At 34.4% G+C, this 23,929-nt stretch overlaps 1 protein-coding gene across 2 annotated transcripts in view; it reads left to right on the top strand.

Annotated features, from left to right (window-relative positions):
• Positions 1-14,269: 14,269 nt before the first annotated feature.
• Positions 14,270-23,929, top strand: part of DLC1 (DLC1 Rho GTPase activating protein) — a 219,090-nt gene continuing 209,430 nt past the window's right edge. Inside the window, exon 1 of one of the 2 annotated variants that reach the window (XM_053940600.1) lies at positions 14,270-14,336. The gene's annotated coding sequence lies outside the window, so the exon portion shown is untranslated. Of the gene's footprint in view, positions 14,337-14,365; positions 14,513-23,929 lie in introns of those variants that run through there. The other variant, XM_053940599.1, reaches the window with a different exon arrangement.

Here is a 23,929-nt window from a genome sequence, read left to right as displayed (position 1 = left end):
GTTTCTCTGAACTCGGTAAATTAAGCAAGTTGTGAAGATACTTAATAAACAAATTTATTTCATTACAAAGTAGAAACTAAACCTGAATTACAAATACTGGTACCTGGGGGAAAAAAAAACAAAAAGAAAAGGGGGGGGGGGCAGGGGGAAAGAGAGCTCAAGATGGGAAAGAAGCCTTTCAGGATTGAAGATCTGCCCCCAAAAATTATCATCTTACGAAGGATGGTATTGGGAGATCATTTAGTTATGTATATCAAGATTAATTTCCAAATCTTCCTGAAGTTTCCTATTATGAATAGGCTTTAAATGTGCTGACTGCAATTTGAACTATGCTGGAATGGGAAAATTTTATTGCAATGTGAGCAAAATCTCATGAACTGAGAAACTGGACCTGAACACTGAGCTTGTAACTCAGTTGTTCTCGAGATTTTTCATCTTGCAGACCAGCTCATTTTTCTAGTTCTCTCAAACCCCATGTGATACATGATTGCTTCCATCTGTTTATGAGGTTAAATTTCTGAACTGCAAGTGTGGAAGGAGAAATTCAGTTATGCATGCTGCTAGCTGGATAGGGCTGCTTAAAAGAGAAAAATGTTTTGGTAAAACTTTTTTCGAGTTGTATTCACTGTAAATCACTTACTATATTAATTTATAACTGTGACATAAATAAATTACAGTATAAAGCTACATCCCTCTTTCTATGTTTTAATAATATCTGTCATGTCCTCAGAAATGCCAATGGAATTACACCTTTCTGAGGTGTAAGGTGCAGAGTTATCTTGGCATCACAGTCCTTTGTGACAGCTGCTCTGACTCATGAGGGTTTCTCTCTTACTGAGCAATGTAACTTAAAGTCCTGAGATTCACAAGTCTTAAGAGTTTTGTTACTTGGGATGCTTCTCAAAAATATTACATATTTGGCAATTTTCTCTGAGTTACCTAACCTAAAAATATAACCCCACATTTATTACTATTATAGAAGGAGTTGAGATTTTGATTATAAAATTTGAGTCAGTCCCAAGAAATAAATGAACAGTGTTATATATAGGCAGTATTTAGCTATAAGGCTGTTAATGAGCTGCTGAAATATTTCAAGTTGTACTTTGGTTTGAGAAGAACTTGTTTTGCATCACTCCAGTTCCTTTTCAGAAAGAACTTGTCTTCCTATGCATTCTTAAGTACTTTTTATAGTTGATCTCCATTAGGAACCCTGCTTCAGTAACAGAACTCTGTGCCAGACTTGGCCATAACAATTTGCAGATCTTCCTTTTAGTCCTTTGGTATTAGGATTTTCTTCCCTTGTTCCCTGAAGTTCATCTAGGAGGCATGTGAATGTGGGAAGTATACCCAAGAAGGTAGTACTGACTAAAGTGAACAGGTCTTTATCTTCAGCTTTTCAGGTTGATAAAATGCACAGTTTATTCTAACTGTTTTAATCATAAGGGCCACTATGTACCAGGAACACTTTCTCTCCAAAATGAGAAGTTTTGTGAGAAGGCTAGTTCTTTCTAACTGCAAGATGGGGAAAAAAAAATTAAAAATCTGTTTGATCTTTAGAAATCATATCTAATGGGCTTTGTGGGTTACCCAGATATGCAGAACAGCATATTTCAGTGTTTCCAGTTGTGTTCTGCTTTGAATCCTTAGATTAGCATAATAACTTTGTGCTAGCCCTGTTAAGTTCTTAACTTTTGCTTTTCAGTGTCTTCTAGGAAATTATGACAGTCAGCATGGAGTCAATACTTACTATCTTGAATTGTAAGAAAAGAATAATCATGTCTCCTTAACACACAGAGGAAGCCAAGTAACAGAGAATTTACCTTAATATCTTCTTTAAAACTAAGCTGGGATGTAATAGAAAAGGTGAGTTCACTGAAAATAGGATGCCTATGAGCCTAGCCAAGACAATTAAAGCATTGATCTTGGTTAGACAGACAAGAGTTCATGTCTACTATAAAAATACTCTTTGTTTCTGATGCAAAACTTGATATATTAAAGACAAGAGAAACTACAAAAAAAGCTTTGTGGAAATCAGTGGATATGAAAGTGTTTGATATACCTTATCTTGATATATATCTGTATGTCTGTGTTACTAAACATACAAATAGAGGAAACAACTTGAAATGAAAATTCCATGTAAAAGAGTACAATGCACGTTGTTGACATATTTATCACTTTGAACACCTACAAGTTTTGTTTGAAAATTTTGTGTGATGTATATGGGAAGCATTCCAGATGCTGCCTCTCTCTCAGAAAAGCTGGGTTTAATTTCTCCTTTCCCCAGTATGTAAACTAATCTTACAAATATAGTGTGGTATAAAGGACATGGAAGCTGGACACTTATTAAACATTGATAATTTTGTATTTTTCTTCTTTGACTTATCAGATGACAAAATAAGGTTATCCAAAATTCTTCTCTTGGTTATGTATATCTCTTTTATCTTCTGTTACCTTTAAATATCAGTTAGTCATGGGAGGTAGAGTAAAACAGTTCCTGTTTTTTACTTTGAATATGCCATCTGCTGAATCTTCAGGTCTGATTCCAACCAGTTTTAGGTGAGAAAAACTGCTGGAGTCCTCAGATCTTAACAGAGCATGTACTCTTTTTTTTTTTTTTTTTTCTTTTTTTTGCTTCCTTTCATTTTAACCTCATTCTTTTTGAAGATATGAAGATATCTTTTTCCTTTATATGTAATTGGTATCTTTCCTAGTATCTTTTTTCCTTATATGTAACTACTCTTTGATCTTCCCCACAAATATTTGCTGTGTAAGTTTGCCACTCTTTGTCAGGTACCTTTTCATTATCATCTTCTCTCAAGTGACTTGAAAAATATACTTTTTTCATTTTTTACCCACTTTTTTAACAGGATGTAGTTTCCCTGTTCCTTTGACATTTATAAAAATCTAATTAGTAAATCAGGTAATGATTTTTAAAGAGCAGTTTTACAAGCAATGCTGAGTTGCACTGTATGTTGATGTTAATTTTAGATTGTTTTACCAGAATAAGCTTTTGTTCCAAAACCAAATTCCACAGTTATCTAATTAGTTCAGTGGGGAGGTTCCTTGCAACTTTAACATTTGTTTATATAGAGACTCTTATTGGAGTTGCTTTTATAAATTATGGAATATTTATCTTAAGTTTCCTTTACTCTCACTCTTATAATGAGAAAAAAAAATACACACAATGCTATTATTTACTCTAGTATGTTTTGTTTCTTTTGTCCCTTGTCATTTGAGATTGCTTCTCTCTGAGGAAAAAATCATTGTTACTCAAGTATTGCACACACGCAAGGCCTACTGTTGTGCTTATCATGGTTTTGCTCAAGTTAAACATGTGGTCTTGAAAAAAGATGTGAAAACAGTCTTTATCATTGTCAGTTTTGCCACTTCTAGTAGGACTAGCAGCTAGGAAGTTCTGAACAATCATGGTAGTCAGACTAAGAAAAGTAGGGAATGTGAGAGAGAGGGGAAAAAAAGTCTTACTAAGCTAAATTTGGAGAAATGTTCTCTAATTTAGAACACCATGCAAGAACCAAATACTGCCAATGAAAATATCAAAAATGGAAAGAGGAAGAAAGCATCAGCAAGGGATGAATAGAATATTTATTCTGCAAAAAGGGAAGTGGAAATTATTCAAGATGAAAGCTGTATGTGATCTTGTTTTCTACTCAGAATCAGCAATGCAGTTTTAGTGAAAAAATATCATAGTGGCAATTATAACGAATTCAATAAAATCTTTATTACTAATCTTTAAATAAATATTAGCAAACCACTCTAATTTCTAATCAAGATCAAAAAGGCTAAGCTCCCACCTGCCCATGACAAAACCAATAAAACCAACCAAAATTTCCCTTGAGAAGGATTGTTGTATAACTCCCTTACTGAGGTTTACTCTTTTACCAGATTCCTAATATATCTACATTAGCAGGTTAATACAAATTCGAAGCATTTTTTTTGAGGCAAATCTCCTAGTCATTCCTATTTACTATGTTTTAATAGCAGGCTCTAGGAGCATGTGGTTGGAAGTAAACTGCATCACATGGAGCACACCAAATACATCCAGCCCAGGGCACCCCACTAGTTAAAGAAACACAGCCTCTGACATGCATATAATGTAGATCTCACTTCCTTAGCTGTTCTCCTCTACAGGTTTACTTTCATTGGACACTATTCACCAATGAAGACATAAGTACTATGGCCCAAGACCAGACTAAGTAGACCACAAGATCATGTAGACACTGGTACAGCAAGTGTTTCATGAAAGGCTCTGTGAATAACTGATAGTCTTGGCTTACAGGCAATTTTGAAAAAAAATGGAAGAAGTCTTGCCAGGACATAAAGTTTTAAAGGAACAGAATCAAAACATGTGTCTCTCTAGTTTTTTCATGGTATTAGGTGTTAGAAACAACTAATAAGGAAGCTTTAAAAAATAAAATTATTGGAGTGAAACAAATTTCTATTCTAGAAAAGTGTGGATGAAAATTGTGGTCTTTGAGCTCTTTTTTGCTTCCCCCCCCCCCCCCAATAGTCTCAATGCAATTTGGTTGCTTAGTCTTCTTTGTTTTTCAAAACCGAGTTGTTTAGGTGCAGCTCTTTCTTCAAACTCCTTTCTCTTTGAGGTCAGTTTCTCAGATTAGTGAGATATATTCAGAGTTGCATACATCTGTCTTGTCTTTAATTTTTGACTGGTTGCTGCCAGTTTAGGAGTACTTGTCTTGGAGAGTAGAAGGAGAGTGAAAGCTGCTGAGAGTACTCTGTAAGAGCTCAAAGCCTTTTAGGCACTGAGAAACTAAGTGTAAGAGACAATACTGTGAGAAATCTCCCTTAATTATCGCTGCTGTTCATGGAGGGTGAAATACTGAACAGCTAAATGGTGTGCAGAAATGTTAAATTTGACTCTTAGTCATCAGTAGTTACACATCAGATATTTCATTTCATTTCATGGAGACATTACTTGCATTTTATTTTCCTTATATGTTCTGTGGTCAGATTAATGTAAAAACCACCAAATCCTCTGGTTTTAATTTAAATGTTGAAGGGTTTTGAGTTTTGTTGGGTTTTGTTGAGATAAAAAGGAAAAGGCAAGAAATATATAGCTCAGCATAAGCTGAGATGTATAGAATGTGGTTACACTGGTACATAACATATGGTTGTTATCTCCCAACCCAATTGGTGCTTGTGTTGCAGATATGTCTTTGTTCATATTTATTCCCTAACAAAATTAAGTTACTGCACTCGCCCAATACAGTCCTATCCCATTCCTGGATGGAAACCACCTTTGAAAAACTTGCTGCCGCTATTGATGCCCTCCTTATTCTCATCACTGCATCCCTCTAATTACCATTGCAATTTTAATACTTGCTGGAAATATGGAAAAGAGAGGGAGAAGGAAAAAAAGCCAGGTGGCTTTCACCCAGCATTATCTAGCTTTCTGCTCTGTGGATTAGGTCTCTCCCATCATACAGGAGAAAAGATTGCAGGAAGTCTTCCCCTGGAAAGCATAATGAATTCCCTGGGGGGATGAACAATTTTACTTCCCCTGCAGAAAGAGGCATGAGGAGTTACCTTCACTATGCATCTGCACAGAGTCAAGCCATCTCACCCGAGAGAGAGCAACAGGTAGACTTCTCAGCACCAGCCCAGATGCTGGAGTGACCAAACACATTCCTGCCATTGCAACCTCATCCACAGCTCATTACACAGTGTGCATGTTTGCCTAGTAAAATAAGGAAACTCATCTCTTCTCTGAGTTCCAGAAGACCCAAGCTTTACTGTATTTTTTTTTCAGAGAGGTCGATTAGGAAAAAAGTTTGCTCATAAAAGCATTAAGTGTTCTCAATTTTTAATAAGTTAGGAAGCAGGCAAAATAGACACTCCACTAAAATGCTAACAAACATTGTAAATTTCGGCTTTTACTTCTGTGTCTCCAAGGGGGAAATAGAAACAGGCATAAGGATGTCAGAAATGTTGGGTTTTCTTGAATTTGAATTGGATATTCTGTACAAAGACAGTCATAAGAAAACATGATGTAAGAATGATGGTACTGTACAGCAAAGTCAGGCCCAATATTCTGTGTCTTACAGTGGCAAAGAGCAGATTCCTGGTAGTGGTGAGTCATGAAAGATCACAAGAAAAAGACCACCTCACCTGGAGGATTTCTCTGCTAGTTCTTGTCTTCAGTGCCCCAGTTTCCTCAAAAGTTTAGATGAGAAACTCAAGCCAGTGTTTGTATCTTTGTTTAATAGCCCTTGATACATCTGTGTACCGATGGAGGAAAGGTCATTCTCACTTTGCTGCCTTGGCTAATATGAACCACAAATTGGGACCCTCCTTAACTCATCAGAATTCTGAATAAAATACAGTAAGATTAAATACCAGCATGCAATCTCAAATATACTTTTTGTTCAAACATTTAAGTTATGTTTAAATGCATACCTTTGCACCCTGGAGGCTTTTAACATCTGTGATATTATTGATAAAGTATTGATAATATTTTAGTATATTGGTAAAATATACTAGTAAACAATGTTAGTTACATATTAGGTACTTAATATATTAAAATTATTAAATTTAATAATTTTACATCTGTAATATTAGTAAAGTGTTATGCTGTGGAGTTTTCTCCCACTAAGTCTCATTTATCTTTATGGTTACTATCTGCACTGTTAGAATGTCTAAAGACAAACTTTCTTCTAATGACCATGCAAACTGCTTTAAGTCAGCATAGCTAAGGTTAACAATACTAAATAAAATGATACCAGGAAGGAATTTGTCTGAAGTAAGCCAAAAATTCCCTATTGTTTGGCAAGTCTGAATTTATTTTCAGTAACTGGTGGTTTCTATAAGAAAACAGTGATAATTATATTTGTCTCCCAAGTATTTTCTCAGGAAACAGACAAACAGCCTTTCTTGGTTTGTTTTAACAAACACATTACCATTTTAAGTATTTTCTTAATGACTCTGAAGATGAAACAGGTTAGTAATGGAATGAAAAGTGATACAGAAAGGGTAAATTTTTAGGGTATTTTGCAAAAGAGAAAATAAAGGCAGAGTCTGCACAAACTTCACAGATTCTGTAGAAATGTTAATCAGAGTATGCATATCCAAATAGAAAAAACAGAGCCCTGTGTTTTTCCAGCACTGTGTTTCACCAACTACAAATTTACATGTTATTACAATGAGAAAGAATGATAAGCTCCTGGGGGTTATTCAATGCTCTTATGCATCCAGCCACTCAAAGAAGGTTAGGAAATGGATCAACAGCTTTGATATTCTTATAAATTGTTTATTCTTTATATTATTTTTTATTCTTATATTTTAGATAGGTGGACAAATATAAAATAATTGATAATAAATATAAATATAGAGATACCGCAAAACCAGTATCAGTAGAGGGAGAGAGGAAACAGCCTCAAGTTTCTCCAGGGGAGGTTTAGATTGAATATTAGGGAAAATTTCTTATCTGAAAGGTTTGTCAGCCAATGGAACTGGTTACTCAGGGAAGTGGTAGAGTCAACATTCCTGGAACAGTTCAAAAGGTACATGGATGTGACACTTGGGGATATGGTTTAGTGAGGAAACACAATTGTGCTGGATTAACAATAGAAATTGATGATATTAAAGGACTTTTCCAGCCTTAGTGATTCTAAGGTTCTAGGTCTGAAAATTCTCATGTAAGTTATGCTGAGCATAACACAGCCATTGAGAGACTGGCATTCCACAAGTCTGAAAGCAATTAGGAATGATGAATCCAAACAGCTCGCTCAAGTCTGGAACAACAGGACCCAATCCTCAACTATTACATTAAATTGAAGTATCTCCCCTGAGTTTAGTGGAACTATTTTGATCCTTTCACAAGAACAGCAATAAAATGTGATTTTTCAAGTGAATATACTTCAGCATCCTTCCAAGAACATTCATATATATGAGATTTAAGGAAAGAATTGTCTTCACTGAGAGAATGAAGAATGTTGAAGAACCTGGCTGCATATTGTCTACTCGTACTCAATATTTAATGGCACCATCCTTAATATCTACCATATGCAAGAATGTATTCTGCTTTATCAGTGCTTGTCAATTCTATGGATATAAACATTACTACCTGCACCCATGAGACAATTTTTAATTAATCTTGTAGCCACAATACTTTTGTACAGTACTTGAAAATGGAGGGGAGATAATGTATCTTCATACTTCTGCTTGAAATTTGTGCTTTTTAAAAGAAAAACTATCTTCGCAGGGGCTTGATTTAAAAACTAATAATTGCTTGAAAGATATCCTCAAAATAGAAGATACAGTTTTCACAACAGGAAATGTAAAATATAGTTCAGCAATACACAGCTTTCTGAGTTTCTTGCCAAGTTGTGACAGATATACTGATCGATTGCTGAGAGGTAGAAGCAATGCCAAAATCTGGATAGCATATTCCAGAGAGACTAGAACTACTTATTCTGTGATGGGCTCTTGAAACTGTGCTTTATCTTCAGTTTATATAATTGTGTGACACTGTTAACCAAATAGTTTTACAATGTCTTGTTGAACTTTAGTGTTAGTTGTCTAGAAATAGGAAGTTGTAGATTGTGACAGGTTTTATTTCCATGGGGCCTGCAGTAATTGTAATTTTACTGGTTTTGTCATCAATTTGCCAACATAAGAAAAGGTGTGTACATCAACCAGCATGTCCACTAACAGGTACACTTGAGTCCTAGTTTGAGGAAAGTTTGAACATTTAACTGCTCGTATCTTCGGTGTTTCTAAAATATTTTGCTCTACTAAAAGAGAGTAGCCTGAAAGGATTTCATATGAATATTAGTGAAGAAAAGGTTTTTAAAATATTGACACAGACATCTCTACAATATGAAAACTTGAAAACAAGTGACATTTGTTTGGAGCAATGGCTAACAATCCATTTTAGGGAAAATGTAACCCACCCTGACAGACACACTTCAAATTGCCTACTACGTTATAAACAAAATCCTTCTTTTGATCATTTGAACTTGAATGTTAATGATCAAAAATCCCAAAACAGGAAATAGAACAAACAGTTCTAAAAATAGGCAATCTGCCTGAATGTTATCATCTACTCAATTTGGGAAGTCACTGCATTCTTTTAATCCATGTTAATCATCATTTAGCATATTATTTTGGTGCTGGGGCCTGCCTCAGCAGCAACCTCAGATTTGAGAGTTTATCTTCTGTGGAAAAGTTAGAATCTTTGAACAAAAACCAAAAGGGCTTTAACTTTCTTTTTATTTTTTAAGGGCTTAATGATAATCTTCATTAATACATCACTGAGAACAAGAAGGTCTATAAATACATGCAAGACTAAGGGCTCCTTTAAAACATTACTTTAATATTTCTGTCTAAATTATTGAGTTAAGTCCTTGACAATTAGAATTGAATATTCCAAATTGCAGAAATGCAATTGGCAAATTCCAAATGAGTTGTGTATTTAGAAGCAGTGCTTACTTTATTTGGTATGGTTTTTATTAAAAAACCCCAACACTATTTCTCACAGTGATGCACACAGATATGATTCCTTCTCCTAGTGATTTGGATGAGGATTTTTTCAAACAGTTCCAATTGTATCCTGTTCATAAAGTCTTGGGAGTGAAGAATTGTGCATATAGACATAGTTTTAATATATTCAAATTCATTTCATTTTTCTGAAATGGTCACTTGTAAATTTATTTCAACTGGGAAATCGTAAAGAGCCTTTTTCAGACTTCCTCATGCAGCACATTTATACTGCAATTCATTGCACTAGGATCTATCAAGGATATAGGAAACATGGTCGTGTCCCTGAACAGGGCTAGTACATGAAATCCGTGTTTCTCCCATGCCTGATCCCCAGCCATTCTATTATACCAATCTCTGTGTGCCTGATGGATGCTTCTCTTTCCCTCCACTTGCTCCCTCTTGTGTTTTATAATGTTTTCATCAAATCCAAAACATCTTCCTGAAATGTCTTGGCAAGAATAAAATCATATACTTGATACCTATGAAATGTGAAAGTATGGAAATCATGAAATCAGCTAATTCCATTGTGAACCAAAAGCAAACATTGTAAGTTTGAAAATAGTTTTTAAAATACAGCTGTTCGTCTCTGTCTTGCAGTACTTTTGGCAGTTCCAGGTGTATTTAAACAAAATAGGGTTGGGTTCTTTTCCTATTCTTCAGTTTTTAAGGGAAATATATCAGGTTTAAATATGCTCTTTAAGAAAAAACAAAGATGTTAGTGACAGCTTTTGTTTTCTGTAAGAAATATGGCAACTTCTATTTCTTAAGACAAAGAGTAAGACCTCATGTGTCCTTTTTTTTTTTTCTTATTTAACACATTACTTTTTCAGCAGGATTGCTTCTTAAGCATGAAAACAGATTAGGTCTGTCCACAAACCCTGATGATACTGTTTCACAGAAGTTACTTGAATTTTGCATTCAGTAAACTGTAGCTATATTATGTTAATAATTTCCTATAAACCAACAGTGAGATTTGGATAAATTCTCACTGCTTTATGTAGGGATTTGACTGAGCAAGAACTAAATTATGGAAGAGCCGATCAGCATGTGTAGTTTGAGGCCTAGAAAAGACCATCAGATCTTCAGACAAATAAAGAGTGTCTGAAAATATCTACATCTGCATTATATTAATGTCTGTGTACTGCTACAACAGAAATTGTTTGACTACTTTGCATTCTTCTTAGTTTTTTAATTGTTTTGGTAGTTTACTTTATATAGGATCATGGAAATAACATATTATTAGTTATTTTTTCCACAATATGTCATGGAGTGTACTCAGCTTACACTAGTATGATAAAAATATTTTATGTTTGTGAATAAATAATATTATATATGTCTGATTTTTTCTACATTCTTCTTATTTAGAAATAAAATATAATAATAATAGAATATTATAATTCTTCAATTAACGTTGCTTAAATGAAAGTTGGAGCTGTTTGAATACCTGATTTATATAGCGTAGCTTTGAGACATATGGTTTTCTGAGTTACAGATGTGTTAAGAAAAAGACCACCTTTGTGTTTGACTTAAGCTTAGAAATAGCAAGGAGATAAATTCTATCATTTCAGTATAGTCAGTCTGACCACAGTGGAAGTGGTATTAACTGGACTTGTTAGTGAATTTCCTTGTTTCTCATTAGTACTCCATTCCTCTACTAATTTTTTCCATTCCATTTATTGTTCAAGATCAAGTAGAATTATCAAGATTTCAGATTTAAATATTCTGATTTCACATGTTCTTTCTATTCTACCATTGTAAAGTTTTATTAAAGCAGCTTTTGAATAAGTATTCAAACTCTGGTTATTCCCCTCCTTTCTGCAGATGTGATAGCAAGGAAAGATATTTAGGAGACAGTCTGCCCTCAGTTTTCTTAGGCAGGAAATGCACAGACAATGTCTATGAGGGTCTTTTCTCTTTTTCAGCTATTCATCAAGCACTAGAATATTTGAAATAAGTTTTCTTTTTGAAACTGTTTCACATAACAGATCATGTTAATCTCATACCTTTTAAATATGTCCCCACTTATAAATCTTTCAATCATCTGTCTTATTCCTTGTGACTGGCATCTGCAATAAAAGAGAGAACACCTTATTTAATTAAAACCAAAGGTTTATGATGAAATATTAAGTGAAGTTTAGCTAAAGAAAAATAATTCTTAAAAAAATAATTAAAATTCTGTCTTGAAATATTTGTTTACTTTTTTGCAACAGTGTGTTACAAATTTTCATTGCTTTTTTTTTTTTTTTTTTTGCATTATAAAGCCAAACAGTTTTAGTAAATTTTAACTGCAAGGAAACTAAAGGCTTTTTGTTTTATTTTTATTCCCATAAACATAAATTTTTAAATTGTGCAATTTGTGCAATTGCATAATTGCAAATAAAATGTGTCCCTTCACAGCTTGTAACTTATTCAGTAAATTCCAAACTGAAATCTTGCAGGGGAAATAGTATAAATCACACTTCACAGTGGAGTAAAAGTTATGGATTCAGAACTAAGAGTAGCCAAATGTAGTTAAAAATAATCCTGAAAAGTTATTTACCTCTGGGGCTGTGCTTCTGGCTGTTCTGAGTTTACCAGCACATGTGCTGTTTCCTTTTATGGGCTTCAAAGACCTCTGCCTTTGAAGATGCAGAGGTTAGGCTGGGAAGTCATTCCACTTAAGGCTGTCTACCTCCACTATCCATGGACATGAAAGCTACTGGGAAAAATTTCAAACCCACTTCCATTTGGGCCTGCATAACCTTGCAACTAACTTTTAAAGCTAATACTGTAATTTTAAGGCTGAAAACTGCATATATAAAATTACATGTGTGACAACGAAGACCACATTCGGCAAATTTAGCAGATTTTAGCACAAAGTTCCACATGCTCAGGAACTAAAGCTTGACAAATTAGCTCCAGATATGGCTACATTTGTGGGAGCTGGAGACAGCCCTACAGGGCTGGCTTTTCGTTGACTTAAAAAATGTCCTTGAAAAGATTTAATTGAGCTAATGAAGGCATTATATAAACAGTTAAAAGCAGTTGTTGGAGGCTGGTAGAAACTCATGTATCAGCAGTTAGTAATTAAGATCTTCTATCTCCTTTCAGAATAAATATCCTGTCCTAGTTGCCTGCTGAATGCAGACTTTCTGGTCAGTGAATGTCCAGACATTATTTTGTGTACGAAAACATCTGCAATGTGTTACCTCTGTAGCTCCCTCTCAAAGCCAGACAAAGACCAAAGTTTCCAATGAATAACCTGATCAATAACCATAAAATCATTTACTCAGACCAATAATTAATAAAGAGGGTTTACACCAGCCAAAGGGGTCATCAGACAGTAAGTGATGTATGACTGACCCACCTGGTAAGATGAATAAACTTAGCAACAGCACTACTTTCTGTCTTAAGTGTAAAAAAAAATTAAAATTGTACATGTTGATTACTATTATGAGTCACACTGACTTAAATAAAATAAATACTAAGTTATTTCACCTAAATATGAAAACAGTGGCCAAAGATGGGGGTTTGCATGTGTTTATTAGTAGAATTTGTTATGTGAATAGCTAATATTTATTACTAATAAATACACTAATTAAAGCCATACTAGTAATTTCCATTAGCTTACCCTCAAACTTCCACGGAGCTGTCCGTCTGGTTTTAATCAAAACCAAATGGTAATCCAAGTTCTCAGGCTGGAACAGCTAAGAGGAAGTCGTTCAGAGAAGGCAGAAGAAAGCACAAAAGATAAACAAATGATATTCACTAAACTTGTCTAGAGCAAAGGATGTAGATGCTGTGGGTTACTCTGAAGACATGATTCAGGCACCCTGTCAAACTGGAACGAAGTAGTTACAAGTGTTTTATGTCAGCAAAATACTAATATGATCAAGATGGAGTCTGTCCTTTTGCTTTTGCAAAGCTGGATTTGTGTGACTCTGGAGGATTCTCAAAAGAGGTAAAGCAACATATTCCATTGCCTGCAACATGACTGTTTAAACTGTAGCACTCATTTTTAAAGATCCAGCTTATTCTCTTGAGTAGGAATGCAATTTTAGCGTATGTCTTTAAATGGAATCTGCCTGACTGTGTATATTCGACAGAATAGTACTAGACTTTTTGTCACTGTGATGTGTTAAGTTTAGACCATGTTTCTCACTACCTGATGTCAAAGACCAGGTGTTTCAGAAATGTTCTTGTGTTGTTCTGGATAGCTGTTACTTTTGCATGAGCATTAGAGAAGCATAAAGTATTTTTTTAAAGGAAAAAACCCAGGAGGGAGAGGTTTAAGTGCATTTTTACATTATGTAGCTGTGGTAGAGATTTTTTTTCTTTGGCAGGAATAGCCCTGCAGTGTATAAAGCTGACTGCCTTGAAACACTTGGTCTTGACGTTTTCTTTTCCCTCCATTTCTGCGCTCTCTCCCTGGCGCAGGCAGGCAGGCTCGCTGTCTCTCTCCCTCTCTCTCTCAAAGGCAGGAAATACTTTTCAGGCAATCTGGGCCTGGTTGTTGAGGCCCCCTTTCACAAAACATCAGTCTGAATTTAGTAGACAGAAGTCACTGGGAAAAGCTTGACAGGCTCGTGCTCAGCTAAGGCTCCCTCCAGCTGCAGAGGGTGTTTTTGTTAGAATCACACATTGAGCAAAACTGCTTAGAATAGAGCAATGATCTCAGTAGCGAAATCTGAACTTTTATGCTAGCAGGAGCTAGCTGGGACTGGGCTCTTTTGTTTGTTTGTTTGCTTCTTCGTTTTGTTGTTTGGGCTCTTTTTCTTCTTCTAATGGCCAAAGATTTTAGGAAGGTCATGTCTGAATTCCTGATTCTCTTCATCTAGGTAAGGCTGTCTTGGAATCTCTCTGTACTTTCAACTACTAAATATTTTTAAGAAAAAAAAAAACAAAGGAAAAAAAGGAAAAATATAAAAGAAGGTAAGAAAAACCTCAGGAAAGCAACAAGCAGTATCCAGCACTGGAGTGTTCTGCGTTCAGGATCTCAGCACTAGACATAGAGGTAAAAAAATTTATAATCTTTAAAAATATACATTTAGTTGTAAACTGTGACAACTCTGTTTTTTAAAATATGCCAGACCTATAAAAAAAATTACTGCGCATTTTTCCTCATCTTTTAAAAATATGCTTGAAATGCTGAACTTTATTTGCATTCTTATATAAACAGAGCTATATGGTATTGCTTGCATATTTTTTAATGTACATTAAATAGGAAAGTTCGGTGTGAGTGATTCAGGTTTTTTCACCTCATTTAACAACAGGGAGGGCATTTAGGGCTATGTTTTTTTTTTTTTCTCTCCCACCTTTCCTTCTCTCCATGCCAGAGGTAATGATGACGAGGAGTGTTTTAGGTAGATATATAAGTTATACCTCACTGGGCTAGGTCTCTAGCCTTTTCTCAGTCCTAGATGAAATTTGTAGTAGAAGTGACAATACAGTCTTAAAGGTGTATACTCTGAATCTGAAAATCCAAGGTTTATTTGTTGGCTTTAGCTAAATTAGGTTATTTTTAGTAATGCATTATTAAATATAGAGATTGTTGTGTGTTGTGCTAGCATTTAGAAGAGGTAAAGTAAGATTCAGTAAATGTCAGCTGACTATAATTTTTGGGAGGATGTATGGATTTACTCTTTTTTCTTCTTAACCTAGTAAACATGTAACTAATAAAAATAACAGGAATCTGCTGTTAAGGAGTTTCTTTCACTGATATGTGAATGTATTTATATTTTATGTAAAGTTGTGATTTAATTATTAATTTGTTCTGGATATGAGAAGTATTTTTATGTCAATCTATATAGTAGTCTTTGTCTTCCTGAAAAATATTTCTTTCTTTCTTTCTTTCTTTCTTTCTTTCTTTCTTTCTTTCTTTCTTTCTTTCTTTCTTTTTCTTTCTTTCTTTCTTTCTTTCTTTCTTTCTTTCTTTCTTTCTTTCTTTCTTTCTTTCTTTTTCTTTCTTTCTTTCTTTCTTTCTTTCTTTCTTTCTTTCTTTCTTTCTTTCTTTCTTTCTTTCTTTCTTTCTTTCTTTCTTTCTTTCTTTCTTTCTTTTTCTTTCTTTCTTTCTTTCTTTCTTTCTTTCTTTCTTTCTTTCTTTCTTTCTTTCTTTCTTTCTTTCTTTCTTTCTTTCTTTTCTTTCTTTCTTTCTTTCTTTCTTTTCTTTCTTTCTTTCTTTCTTTCTTTCTTTCTTTCTTTCTTTCTTTCTTTCTTTCTTTCTTTCTTTCTTTCTTTCTTTCTTTCTTTCTTCTTTCTTTCTTTCTTTCTTTCTTTCTTTCTTTCTTTCTTTCTTTCTTTTTTCTTTCTTTCTTTCTTTCTTTCTTTCTTTCTTTCTTTCTTTCTTTCTTTCTTTCTTTCTTTCTTTCTTTCTTTCTTCTTTCTTTCTTTCTTCTTTCTTTCTTCTTTCTTTCTTTCTTTCTTTCTTTCTTTTCTTTCTTTTTCTCTTTCTTTTCTTTCTTTCTTCTCTTTCTTTCTTCTTCTTTCTTTCCTTCTTTCTTTCTATCATTAAGACTCCATGTAATTCTTGGCCAGATTGGTAACTAAAGAGAAGTCATCTGTTCATGTATTTCAAGAATATTTTAACTTTGCTTTTACTATTTTTCAAAATTATTCTTGTGAAAGGAGATGACTTTGTGGTGTGAAAGAACATGAAGGATTTCCAGAATGGGGTTAAACATCTCCTATGCAATAGACTGAGAATTGTACACTTTACTGCCATTTGGAGGAAGAAATTTGTTCAGGGTGGTCAGAATTGGCTCTGAGTTGTGAAGGGAATGCATCTGAACTGGACAGGGAACAACCAATAGGCAGTAAATTGTTCCTGAGTATATTCTGGGGTGAATTTTAATATCACAATCACTTATTTGGTTATGGACAAGTCTTCTCCAGTGAGATGTTCTGGTCTGAGAGAGCTGTGATACGTAAGTGGTGGGACTGAGAAGTTGAGAGGAATTTGACTGAGTGAGTCTTTTTGTCATCCTTGTGAAATTTGTGCTGGAACACTGATGTCTCAAAGGATTTGGCTTTAGTGGCTTCTACTGCACTGTGTTCCCATGCTTGCTGCTGCAAGTATAAGTGCACGTATTTAGTATTTGTGAGTACTCCAGTTAAACAGAAGAAAATTTTCCCTATTAAGCAGTTATCTTCTGCAGCACCACCTCTAGGGTTTAAAGCATTTAATGACCTCATCTGACCTCACTTGCAGATGAAAATACTTGACACCTGAGGCAGTTGAACTACAGGGTGGACAACAGAAGAGAACACAAAAAGTATTTTCTCATTAAACTCTGAAGTTTCTTGTAGACCATAAGAAAATATAACACTGATAAATGCCTATGTTTTTGATTTCGAAGGTTTAAATGAAAGTCCTGGAGACAAATCACTATTCAACTTCTGGTTCTACTTAGTCTAATTTCTCTGTTATGCTTACCTTGTTTTGGTTTTTAAAGGTTCAAGAAAAAGGATTCACAGAAAAGTTACACTCTAAAAAACCTCTGAAAATTATTTTATTATATATATATAAAATATATATATATATATATATAAAATATATATATAGCAAAAATGAACATGGCAAATGAGCATCTAGAGTTTTTTGACCTTCCTGTGTTCCTTCAGAAATATTAAAGTTCTTTATTTGAAACAAGAAAATAGCCCAAGTAGTTGGATCAAATGACTTCCTTGAAGGAAGTAATGAATTTAGGTCTGCAGCCTTGAGAAAAATTAACACAAATGGTTACATCCATGTAATAGGAATTATTCAAATAGCTTTCCTTCACATAAATTTATGTGCCTAAAAACTAATTTTCTTTTGAACTTGTACCTGTTGCCCTTCATGTCAAATTCCATACTCATAATACTGGGGGAAAAAAGTTTGTATATTTAGGCCTAATTCACAAAGACTTCTGTAACACAAAGCAATCCCTCCTAAAAGAAAATTAAAGACAACATCTTGGATGTGCAGTTTTTAAATAGGCAAGACTTACAGTAATTCTTTTAAAGTGCTGGGCTTAAAATCTATATTAAAATTGTTCTTTAGGTGATGGAACAATCTAAAGATTCCTCTTTTGTCATTTTCGTCTCAAAAGTTACTTAACTTTTATTTTTCTTGATTGTTAGAAGTATTAAGCCACATTTTATATAATAGTTTTCTACTGTTCTTAACATGAATTTTGTTGCTGGAATGTATCTTCTTTGTTATAAAGCTTCCCTGAGGACAGCAGTAGCAGAAGGAGGAAGAGAATTTACAAATATTTTCCTCTTTTCTCAAAAAGAATCTATATTTTAGAGTACTCTCCTTTTTTCTTTTATTCATCTGGTTCCATTTTCTATTACTTGTTTGTCTGGAGAAAAATAATAAAGTATGGGGGGGTTGTTGGTGTTTTGTCCTTTGTACAAAAGAAAGAGCAAAAAGACAAAAACAGAGTAACATAAGGGCCAGAGCAATTGAAATAGCATATCCAGAAGTATCAGATCTTGATTTCCTTCCTATTAGGCGAGAGCCTCTGGAAGTCTCTGATCCAACATGTCATTCAAAGTGGGCTCAACTAGAGCCAGTTGCTCAGGTCCTTGTCCACTAGGGCTTTAAATATGTCATCCAAAGATGATCACTGTGAATTCTTAGTAAGGACTTTAAGACTGGCTGGGTGTATTTTTACATATATGTGTGTATGCATATGTATATATACATGTAGACATATGCATATGTGTATATATGCATGAATTATACCTCAAACCAAAATTATCTAGAAATTTTACATGTAAATCCTATGTATATCATATGTGAACATTGTTTTATTGTAATAACTACTGATATTGAACTTCAATATATTTTATATTTTATTTCACCACTGATATTTTTTGATGCTCTCAGGTATTACTTATTTAAGAACAGTCTGTTGGTAGATAATTTCAAATCCTCTATTACCATAGTTGCTTGTTTCCCTTTAATGAGAAAAATCACTTATGTTGAGATTAGTAATGCCCAGAGTTTTATCTCTGGTGTATTTTACATCAGTCACATCCCAAATACCAAGTTTGCTTAGGCTGTGTGTATCATTAAAACCAATTTAACTCGTACTGTGTACTCTTTACTTCTAGCCTTCACTTTCATCTAGGCTCTTCTTTTTCTTACAGTGATTTGTAATACTTCCTGATGGTTATTCCATTGTACCCTGTGTCAAAATCTATTAGCTTTAGATGAAATGCCCTTGAATTTTAGGAACTTTTATAATCAAATTTCTTACGTTTGAAGTTCTATTGGTTCTCCCACCCTCTTGCTCACTCTCTATCAGTTGTAGCGTTTCCAAGTAGATAGGACTTACTGGTGAGAGTTTCACAATAGGATTAAACCACTAGCAATACTCTTTAATGCTGGAACAAATAAATGTTCCAAGTTGAACATCATGGTACTTGTGAAAGTTCACCTTATGGTAAAAAATTTTGGGATAAGAGGGAGTTGGTAGTGAGTTTGAAATAAACATCATTAGACTGAGAAGTGAGGAAAATCTGGAGCAGAATGGAGGACTGTTGCAACGTGCTGTTCTGCTAAAGGAGTTAAGGGAAGATGGAAGGTGCAAGAGGAACCAGTGGCAAATACTCCAGGCCAAAGCAATTGGGGTTACATTATCAAAGCAAATGGGGTTACATTAACTGCACCTTATAAAGGAGCTTTCATAACCTTAATATTGTATTACTAGCATCTTTGCTAAGACTATCGCAAAATGTGAACTTTTTTTGACCTCCTCGTGAATTTTCTCATAAATGACACAGACATGTAAAGGGCAAGGAGAACTTACTTTGGATTCACTTTTTCAGTCTGGAACATTTAACAGTCCAATTCTTAGCAGTCCTGAGAGGCTCAACACACTGGAAGTTGTACTGTTAAATTCATTGCACATTTTTTTTTTTTTGTCTGCAGCCAAATTGAGATATCCCTTTTCATTTTGCTTGAATTGTTTATCTTCAGTTAATGCTGTTTTATCAGAGAAAGTTGATAGCTTCCAATAATAACTACTAAAATGAGAAGCTTTTTCTGAAAGGACAGTTTCTATGAGTTGTATCCTCCACAGCAAAACCTGGGCTTTGAGGATTCCATATACAGAAACAATTTTACACTCTACTACCATCAAATACCTATGTGCAGATGTCACTGACAACTTCCAAATATTGAGTCACTGTCAGCTTAATTTGGTATACCATACTGGATATAAAGATTTTTTGAAAGATTTTGCATGTTGTAAGAGAATTGGTAACTGGTAAATAGATCTTAATTAGTTTTAAAATCAAGGGAAAATCTCCATATGAGCTCACAAGTCATCTGTTTTATTTTTCCTGTAGTTATGTACTCAGAAACAGCAATTTCCAGGGCTGAGCATATCTTTCCAGGCAGGCTACAGACTCTGAATAGAAGAATATCATTATAAAATCAGGAGACCAGCTGATGATTTTGGAATTGAGGGACTCTGGAAAATACTGTGAAGAATGTCTATTGACTGTAGCAGATTCACATTATGCCTATGAGAGGCAGAGAGAAAGGGGATATAAAGGTGAGATACACATACTCCGTAAAAGTCCTTTGACAGACAGGTTTCCTGAATTCCAAAATAAGAATAATATAATGAAAAATAATCAATTTCAGGGTTAGGTTTGGAAACCAGGGAGGATAAATTAAATTTTTACTTTCCCTTCCTTGGAGGAAGTGGGTTTAATTAGGCTGTCCAGTGCATTTACAAAGCCCTCAGTGTACATTATATGTTATTTCTCTCTCTACTTTCAAAGGAATAGTGGTACAGCTGCCATTTTGAATAATTTTTGCTTTTTACATCTTCAGCTACGTTCCAGAAATACTTGCTCAGTTTACTCTCAGTACCTTTTTTACAGGTGCAAAAAAATGAAATCCTGAATGATTCTGCTAATAGTTCATTTCCACCAAAAAGCAGAGTCAGCTCAGTAGTCATTCTCTGTAGACTCTCAATGATAAAATGTTTGTCTTTCTCAATGGGAGAAAATAATTTTCAGCTCTTTAGGTACAAAGTATAGGCAAAATAATGTCAAAAATATTTTTTAGTCATGTCTACACCAGAAATGAAAACAGCCCCCCTACTATTCAGTAAGGAGGCTGGTTGCCAAAAGTCATTGTCCATAGTGCCTCATACGATTTCACAGCTCATGGCTATACTGGACACCAGCAACTTTTTTTTTTTAAATAGAAACGCCATATTAGAACCTTAAATCTAAAAGGCAACAGGAATACAATCTGGTTAATTTATATTGTTTTCAAAAAGACCTCCTGTAGCTAAAAGATGTTTTTCACTAGAGTTGGCTAGAAAATGAAATGTCTTCTATTTGGGGGAAGGGGGGACATATTTGTGGAAAAACATTTCCCTAATTCTGGACAAAAATAATAGCCACAGTTTTCTAGGTTGCCATGTCCCATGGGATGACCTTTTCTCATTTAATGTCTTTTCAAGATGCTTCCAGTTCAACCAGGGAGTGAAAGGAGGTGTAAGAAATCTATAAATTATGTTATCTTTTCTATTTTCTGGGAATAGAGAGCCAAAATTATTTGGGGGAGAATTGGCAGAGCAATGAATTTTCCACATAAACCTCCTATGGAAAAAGAAGACATTAAACCTTTACACTTTAGATTACTTTTATCACAAAGAAATAAGAAATTTATATTATGGAATCAAGACAGTATCTATAATAACCTTCACACTACTAAATACTAAAGACCAGCAGACTCACAGATCTGAATTGCTAGATGGGTCTAATTTTCTTCTTAAAAAGTCTATGCTAGAAACTATTTTTTGGCTTAAAACCCTTTTACGTTTTAGTGGGCACTTATAAATTTGATGGCTGTTGTCATTTTGCAATGGTACCATGGTGAAGGGGATGGATGCTTATAGCTGCTAAAATTACTTTAATGCCGATTAATATTAAACTACCATTAACAAAATTACAGTAAAGTGGTACCATTGTGCTATAAATACTTGAGAAAATAATATTTCAGGGTTTTATTGACTATTCAAAATAGGACAGAAACATAAAGTTGGATATATTTAAATGTTGTGTTTAATTGGTTTTGATTTGATAATTAAATTGGGTGTAAACTATATAGATCTTTAGTAAGCCTGGATAACTGTGGATATGTTTGGATCCCATCATTTCCCCTTTCTCATCCTTGAGGAAGAACCTCAGCTAATCTGAGGCTCAGCACTGGAAATGAACCAAATACAAATACAACCAAGCTAAAACCACTGTAATCACATGTTGGCTACAAGTAAAAGCTCTTCATTGTATGATGATGAGCACTGGTAGTGCAGCTGCTTTTTGAGGAAGAGAAAACTCCATGATGTATTATGTTTTCAAGCTATAAATTAAGGCATATTGACAAAGTTTGGGTTCATATCTTAGGAACCAGTAATATTTTCACAAAACAAGCAAGACTTTTGAAGTCTCTGAATGAATAACTTACCAGCTTGACCTTACATTTTGTGGTGTCTAAGATATTGAGATCTTATAACGCTGCTGGACAGTATCAGTTTTTGTAACATGTTAAATACCGTCCAAAGGAAGGATGTCTACAACCTTAAGTGTGTTAGGCATTTCCATGACAGTAAACTGTAATAAGGATGTATGACATATGTCAGAATTCGTGAAGAAGAAAAGAAAATAATTTGTAAAGGGATAAGGAAACTGATCCCTGAAGGAAAGAAGAAATTCTTATCAAGTCACAAAAATTATTTCAGGTTCATGGCTTGATTTTCTTGTGTGCTATTTCTTGTATTGGAAATAACAAATCTTTTGCAGTATGACTTATATTTATTGTATATTATAGCTTCTATTTGCTAACATGGACAAGCAAAAAAAGTATTCTTTGGTCTGTTTTAATATTTCTGCTTTCTACTTCTACCTTGCACTTCTGCAAATTCCTGCTGTATGAGGCACAATGAATAAATGTTCTTCTTCTTCATGATACTGTTGATTTTTATATGGCTCTAAATTTTCTCTTGCCCAGACAGGAAACATTCATGTATTTCATGGCTCTTCAGACAGAAGCTATACCATACATTTAATCCTTTCTCTTGTTTTTTGCTGTATGTTTTCCTACTCTATTTCTGTTTCTGAGATGGAATTACCATCATTACAGGTATTTTTCAGTTCATTGCATAAGAAGAATTTAGAAAATATTTTTTATTATGCCACTGTACACTCAGCCTCTCTTTTGCCTATTGTGCTACATATCTTCTAATTTGAGCTTGAAATCCAGTTGCAGATTATCAGCCTCAGTAACTTAGTTTTGGGTTTGTTTTCTGGATTGGTAGACGATATAATTGAGACTTTTAATAGGCATTTATAATTAGAAGTTTTGGTTTTTTTTTTTAAATCAGTGCATGCCATTTTATTTAATACAGAGAGTTTCATATGCAGTTTTATCTGCTAGTTCTCAATTTCAATTTGGTGAAATTAGCAAATTTCATAATTTTACTTTTCTTGTTCTGAATAATCTACAAAACACAGTTTTTAATACCTGCCTTCACAAAACTATTAATAATCTCCCTCTATATATAAAAAAATGAATCAGTCACATATTCTCACTTCTGGTTTTCTGTTTAGTTTCTGGTTTTTGTTAATTTATATTTTTGTAATTAATTAGATTTTTTTTTTAGCCAATTAACTGCATATGGAAATCAGACTTGCAAGTATGTAGTTCACAACCAAGTGGTCTTTTTTTTAATTTTATTTTAAACCAGCTTTTGTTTCATCTAATCATTGCCCACAGTACCCCAAGGCTAAGTGTGCAGAGAAATTCCCATTTCTCCCATCTTCTCATTCTGTGGAGATTCCACTCATGAGGCCTACTAGGGAGATGGGAATTTGAGGGGCAGAAATCCCTCTGCTTTGTCTTCCTTTTAATGATCAGAGAGGAAGATTGGTAAAAGTCTCTTATCCTAGAAAGGCTGTACTTCCCAGCCCTACCCCAGTCCCTGCTCAGCATCCCCTCTGGCTCTGTGGCTCTCTCTCAAGTAAAGCTCATCTCTGACCCCAAAGGCATTAGCCATTAGCTTGGAAGAATGTCCCTTTTGCAATTCCCCAGATTTGCCATCTCTACATGTGTCACCCCTTTCATTCCTTAGTGCAAAGAGGGTTACTTGGACACCTTTCAGAGTCACAAGTTCAGTAATATTTCATTTGAGTATTGTTATGCAATTCTAATGTTTAGTTCCTGATCACTTTATGTTCTTGGAATCTCTCCTAACAGATGCTTTGAGGAGAGTTTGAGGAGTCATTTCCTCAGATTTATCAGGGAAATATTAGCAGCTGTGTGCTGTTCAATCTATAGCTGGGCAGCAATTTTAAAATTCTGTATGGTAGGGTATTCTGGAAGGAATGTTTGTATGTTGGACTAAGTACTATTTGCCTC

The sequence above is a fragment of the Vidua chalybeata genome, chromosome 4, assembly GCF_026979565.1.
Source record: "Vidua chalybeata isolate OUT-0048 chromosome 4, bVidCha1 merged haplotype, whole genome shotgun sequence".
NCBI classification, from domain to species: domain Eukaryota; kingdom Metazoa; phylum Chordata; class Aves; order Passeriformes; family Viduidae; genus Vidua; species Vidua chalybeata.
Note: the sequence above shows the minus strand (reverse complement) of the source record. Positions and strands in the feature narration are given on the sequence as shown.